This window comes from Gorilla gorilla, chromosome 18 (genome assembly GCF_029281585.2).
Source record: "Gorilla gorilla gorilla isolate KB3781 chromosome 18, NHGRI_mGorGor1-v2.1_pri, whole genome shotgun sequence".
Taxonomy (NCBI): domain Eukaryota; kingdom Metazoa; phylum Chordata; class Mammalia; order Primates; family Hominidae; genus Gorilla; species Gorilla gorilla.
The window spans coordinates 90,193,178-90,200,263 of record NC_073242.2 but is presented as its reverse complement, the minus strand read 5'-3'; positions in this window follow the sequence as shown (position 1 = coordinate 90,200,263).

Genomic DNA, 7,086 nt, shown 5'->3' with positions numbered 1-7,086 from the left:
TGTTTTTCCTGTCTCTATCTCCTTCAGTTCTGTTCTGATCTTAGTTATTTCTTGTCTTCTGCTAGCTTTTGAATTTGTTTCCTCTTGTTCTCTAGTTCTTTTAATTATGATGTTAGGGTGTCGATTTTAGATCTTTTCTGCTTTCTCCTGTGGGAATGTAGTGCTATAAATTTCCCTCTAAACACTGCTTTAGTTGTGTCCCAGAGATTCTTGTACATTGTATATTTGTTCTCATTGGTTTCAAAAAAGTTATTTATTTCTGCCTTAATTTCATTGCTTACCCAGTAGTCATTCAGGAGCAAGTTGTTAAGTTTCCATGTAGTTGTGCAGTTTTGAGTGTGTTTCTTAATCCTGAATTCTAATTTGATTGCACTGTGGTCTGAGAGACTGTTTGCTATGATTTCTGTTCTTTTCATTTGCTGAGGAGTGTTTTACTTCCAATTATGTGGTCAATTTTAGAATAATGTGACGTGGTGCTGAGAAGAATGTATATTCTGTTTATTTGGTGTGGAGAGTTCAGTAGATGTCTATTAGGTTTGCTTGGTCCAGAGCTGAGTTCCAAGTCCTGAATATCCTTGTTAATTTTCTGTCTCATTGATCTGTCTAATATTGACAGTGGGGTGTTAGAGTTTCCCACTATTATTGTGTGGGAGTCTAAGTCTCTTTGTAGGTCTCTGATAAATTGTTGTATGAATCTGGGTGCTACTGTATTGCATGCATATATATTTAGGATAGTTATCGCTTCTTGTTGCATTGATCCCTTTACCATTACGTAATGCCCTTCTTTGTCTTTTTTGATGTTTGTTGCTGTTTTATTGCTTTCCATTTCCTTTCTAAATATTCCTCCATCCCCTTATTTTGAGTCTATGTGTGTCTTTGCAAGTGAGATGGGTTTCCTGAATACAGCACACTGATGGGTCTTGACTCTTTATCCAATTTGCCAGTCTGTGTCTTTTAATTGGGGCATTTAGCCTGTTTACATTTAAGGTTAATATTGTTTTGTGTGAATTTAATCCTGTCATTATGATGCTAGCTGGTTATTTTGCCCATTAGTTGATGCAGTTTCTTCATAGTGTCAATGGTCTTCACAATTTTGTATGTTTTTGCAGTGGGTGGTACCAGTGCTTCCTTTAGGAGCTCTTGTAAGGCAGGCCTCATGGTGACAAAATCTCTCAGCATTTGCTTGTCTGTAAAGGATTTTATTTCTCCTTCACTTATGAAGCTTAGTTTCGCTGGATATGAAATTCTGGGTTGAGAATTCTTTTATTTAAGAATGTTGAATATTGGCCCCCACTCTCTTCTGGCTTGCAGGGTTTCTGCAGAGAGATCCACTGTTAGTCTGAAGGGTTTCCCTTTGTGGGTTCTCCGACCTTTCTCTCTGACTACCCTTGACATTTTTTTTTTCCTTCATTTCAACCTTGATGTATCTGACGATTATGTGTCTTGGGGTTGCTCTTCTCAAGGAGTATCTTTGTGATGTTCTCTGTATTTCCTGAATTTGAATGTTAGCCCTTCTTGCTAGGTTGCAGAAGCTCTCCTGGATAACATCCTGAAGAGCGTTTTCCAACTTGGTTCCATTCTCCCCATCACTTTCAGGTACACCAATCAAACTGAGGCTTGGTCTCTTCACATAATCCCACATTTCTTGGAGGCTTTGTTCATTCCTTTTCATTCTTTTTTCTCTAATCTTGTCTTCATGCTTTATTTCATTAAGTTGATCTTCAGTCTCTGATATCCTTTCTTCCACTTGATTGATTTTGCTTTTGATACTTGTGTATGCTTCATGAAATTCTCGTGCTGTGTTTTTTCAGCTCTTCCGGGTCATTTATGTCCTCTAAACTGGTTATTCTAGTTAGCAATTCCTCTAACCCTTTTTCAAGGTTCTTAGCTTCCTTGCATTGGGTTAGAACATGCTCCTTTAGCTCGGAGGAGTTTGTTGCTACCCACCTTCTGAAGCCTACTTCTGTTCATCAAATTCCTTCTCCATCCAGTTTTGTTCCCTTGCTGGTGAGGAGTTGTGATCCTTTGGAGGAGAAGAGACATTCTGGTTTTTGGAATTTTCAGACTTTTTGCGCTCATTTTTCCTCATCTTCGTGGATTTATCTACCTTTGGTCTTTGACGTTGGTGACCTTCGGATAGGGTTTTTGTGTGGACATCCTTTTTGTTGATGTTATTCCTTTCTGTTTGTTAGTTTTCCTTCTAAAAGTCAGGCCCCTCTGCTGCAGGTCTGCTGGAGTTTGCTGGAGGTCCACTCCAGACCCTGTTTGCCTGGGAATCACCAGCGGAGGCTGCAGAACCACAATGATTGCTGCCTATTCCTTCCTCTGGAAGCTTCGTCTCAGAGGGGCACCCGCCAGATGCCAGCTGGAGCTTGCTTGTATGACGTGTCACCTGCTGGGAGGTTCCTCCCAGTCAGGAGGCACAGGGGTCAGGGACCCACTTAAGGAGGCAGTCTGTCCCTTAGTAGAGCTACAGCATTGTGCTGGGAGATCCACTGCTCTCTTCAGAGCCAGCAGGCAGGAACATTTAAGTCTGCTGAAGCTGCACCCACAGCCACCCCTTCCCTCAGGTGCTCTGTCCCAGGGAGATGGGAGTTTTATCTATAAGCCCCTGACTGGGGCTGCTGCCTTTCTTTCAGAGATGCCCTGGCCAGAGAAGAGGAATATAGACAGGCAGTCTGGCCACAGTGGCTTTGCTGAGCTGTGGTGGGCTCCATCCAGTTAGAACTTCCCAGTGGCTTTGTTTGCACCGTGAGGGGAAAAAGCACCTACTCAAGCCTCAGTAATGGCGGACGCCTCTCCTCCCACCAAGCTCGAGCATCCCAGGTCGATTTCAGACTGCTGTGTTGGCAGCGAGAATTTCAAGCCAGTGGATCTTAGCTTCCTGGGCTCCATGGGGGTGGGATCCACTGAGCTAGACCACTTGGCTCGCTGCCTTCAGCCCCCTTTCCAGGGGAGTGAATGGTTCTGTCTTGCTGGCATTCCAGGCACCACTCTGTATGGAAAAAAAAGCTCCTGTAGTTAGCCCCATGTTTGCTGAAACGGCTGCCCAGTATTGTGCTTGAAACCCAAGGCCCTGGTGCTGTAGGCACCTGAGGGAATCTCCTGGTTTGCGGGTTGCAAAGACCATGGGAAAAGCTTAGTGACTGGGCTGGAGTGCACTGTTCCTCAAGGCACAGTCCCTCATGGATTTCCTTGGCTAGGAGAGGGAGTTCCCTGACCCCTTGTACTTCCCGGGTGAGGTGACACCCCACCCTGCTTCTGCTCACCCTCCGTAGGCTCCACCCACTGTCTAACCAGTCCCATTGAGATGAACCAGGCACCTCAGTTGGAAATGCAGAAATCACCCACCTTCTGCATTGATCTCGCTGGGAGCTGCAGACTAGAGCTGTTCCTATTTGACCATCTTGCCAGCCACCTTCTATGTCAAATTCAGATCTCAAAAGTACTAAAAAGCCAAGAATCTCAAGTTTTTCTTGAGGTTGCAGAGTCACTACACAAAGAAGCCCAGAGCTTCTTTCTCTCACTAAAAAAAAAAAAAAAAAAAAAAAGAAAGAAAGAAAAAAAAGAAAAAAAAAATTGCTGTTTGGGAGTATTCTTCTTTTTGTAATTCCTTTATCTTTATGGTATTTATTCATTCAAATGCTATTTAGCACCTGCTGGGTCTCAGGCATCAAGGCGGAGAGTGAGGATTCAGCGAACACATCTCTTAGGAGCTCTGACTGCAGTAGGTAAAACAACCCTGATTCCCTGAATTTCCCTTTACTGATACATATTGACACAAGTTCTGGAAAAATACAGAAGTAAGCAATAAATGGGCTCTTTCTTAACAAACCATTGAAGCATTATCTTGTCATTTGGAATAAAACAGCAGCTGCTTGATTACAAACAGCACCATTTGGTAGACTTCCATGAACATTAAACAAAGAATAACCCATTTGATTTCTTCATATTTCTAAACAAGGTTTGAATTTCTGCCTTAAGCCGTACTTCATGCCAATAAAATAAACTGAGGGTGTCTTCTAATAAAAGGTGCACTGAAACTTTATGATTTCCTACATATCTCTCTTCAGCTTAGGAAAAATAATCACTCATTCTGATAAATTGTGTAGCAACATACATTTATTCATTCAAGAAATATTTTATTCACGAATTTTGCATCAAACATTATAAAATAGAGTAGTAAATATCATATGGCCCCTGATCTTAGAAAGCTTAAAGTCAAATCAAGCCACTTTAAATTGAAGTAAATTAATCTATCCAACATTACCTGATTTGTCCAAGGCTACCCAGCTAATAAGTGATGTGTACTGTGACTTAAACTCTTCTCTTCTGATTTCCAAATGAATGCCCTTTTTAACATCCCAAGTGATCTTGTCTAATACTGAAAAAATCACAGTTTGGGAGTCAAATGACACAAAATAGCCTTTCTTTGGGAAACTTGGAAAATGAATGATAATGCTTTTGTGTGTGTGCGTGCGTGTGTGTGTTTCAACAAAAGAATATTTCCAATAGAAGCTCTAGCAATGCAAAATATCATTCCCCGCACAAATTCCTTCAGCATTATTGGGACTTACTCATGTGCATCAAGCAAAGACCACACTAGAATGGAAGCCAAGTGACAGCTGGTGTGCAATTTTTAGAGTCATTGTCAAATCTAAATTCCCCCTAAATGAAAATGTAAAATTAAATTACAATTAGAACCACCTATTCCCTTACAGAAACTCAGACATATTAACTCTCAGAGGGTGGGTACAGGGGTAAAAGTGATGAAGTAGGAGGCACATTGTGTAGACCTAACTTGATTGATCTGATTATGAATTTTTGTAAGTAATTTATATTTTCCCATTTGATAAACATGACCTAACTTCTTTAGAAGTATTCATTTATTTACAGTGTTTTCAAATGATGGTTATTATCTTCCTTTTTTGGTTCTAAATGAAGATAAAATAACTTATTCTCATCTAGAGTAACTGCTGCTTTCAATCTTCTATATGTGCTGTAGCATAACTATTCAATATTAAGCTTGGCATTTAAAGCATTTAGGATTGACTGAAAGTGTTCAGAAAGGATAAAAGCTTAGTGAACTAATTCAGGAGAAAAATCATATTTATCTGAGCCAATTTCTGTAGCTTGACATTTTATGATTTACTTCTATGCTGCTAAAATAGCTTAAGAAACCTTTTCCTCCTGGTCTGTCTGATTTTTCTTGTATTCTGCATAATCCTGCCTGAAATTTGTGCAATTAATATCAATGCAGTCATCAAATACACTGACAATGATCACCTAGGAATTATACCTGATTAAGAAGAGTTTTATACTTAACATGTCTGTTAGCTTCATGACAACTGCACCAGAGAGATGCTGGAAACCAGAGATACTAGTGAATTTCTTGGATACAATCAAATTTATACAGGAGATGGTTCTCCCTCCATGGGACACCTTCCAACTCAGATTTTTATTTTAAAGGTTCTTACCTAAATGGCTTTAAAAGAAAAATTCAGAAATGTTTACTATTCGGACTAGAGTTAGAAAAAAAAATGGAATTAAGAGCTTTGACTTGAAAATACTTGAATAATTTACCAGAACTATTTCTTAAAAGGGAATGAAAACAGGTTTTCCTAAAGGAAAACTGAACCAGCTGGAGTAATTAAGGTAAAATACCACACCCCCAAATTACTTCATCCTCCAGGAGCAACACAACATTTTTTCCCAGCAATAGTGAATGTCAAGTTATCTTATGAATTTTGCAGTTTCTGTTACTCTTTAAAGATTGTACCAAATTCTGTCTAAATGTTCATTTTATATGCTCTGTGAAAAATACACTTTACAAAATAAATAAAGGAGGCAAGATTCTGATCCTCTTAGAACTAACTCTTAGAATGCATTTGTACCTACATTTATTTTCTGAATGATTTCTATGTCTGGTTCATCTTACATTTGTAGAAGTATAGATATATCACCCCAGATTTTATGACTTTCTAAGTTTATATATACAATTAATTCGATGATCTAAGGTGGTTTGACTTATTTTTAACACTATTTCTTTTTCTTTCTTTCTTTTTTTTTTTTTTTTTTTTTTTGAGACGGAGTCTCGCTCTGCGGCCCAGGCTGGAGTGCAGTGGCGCGATCTCAGCTCACTGCAAGCTCCGACTCCCGGGTTCACGCCATTCTCCTGCGTCAGCCTCCTGAGTAGCTGGGACTACAGGCGCCCGCCACCACGCCCGGCTAATTTTTTTGTATTTTTGGTAGAGACGGGGTTTCACCGTGTTGGCCAGGATGGTCTAGATCTCCTGACCTCGTGATCCGCCTGCCTCGGCTTCCCAAAGTGCTGGGATTACAGGCAGCGTGACAACAACTGTCATTTCTTGAGCTCATATTTTATGCCAGTAATTTTGTTGAAAAAGTATTTGTAATTAAACTTAGTTGCTTCTTGACAGCTACAAGTAAATACTTTCTGTTTTGATAGAGCGAGAAACTGAGGTTCATGAGGAATTTGGTCAATGTCACAAAACCAGTGAATGGCAAAGCTTGAATTCAGAAGCAAATCCAGTAGATTTCCAATTTTCAGACACTGTCTCTTTAAATTAAATCCCGATACGTCTAAGATAGCAGGTTTTTGTAAAATTGCAATGTGTGTACATTTGGAGCTAGACTGTTCAAGGTTTGCAAACTTCAAATTCAGAATAGTTCCATCTGTAAAACAGGAATCATCACTACCTTAAAAGTTGCTGTGAGTGTTACATGAGGCATAACTGTGAATACACTGTGTTTAGCATGGTGCTTGGCATACTGAAAATTCCTATTAAATGTCAGACGATAGTATTTTTAATGGTGGTAAAATAGCATTTTGTTCTTACGGCCAAAATTGGTCTTACTAATTATTTTCTTCTTTATATCTCTTTCATTTTTCCTGTGACCATAATGTCAAATTGCCAGAAAATTTGCAAGAAAGAGAATAACACAAAGAACAATGCCATGTCTTTCACCCATATTCACCCACCCTCAACATGTTAGTATATTTGTTCATTCTTTAGTAATCCCCCCCTTAAATAATATTTCATTACCAGAAAAATCAAAATCATT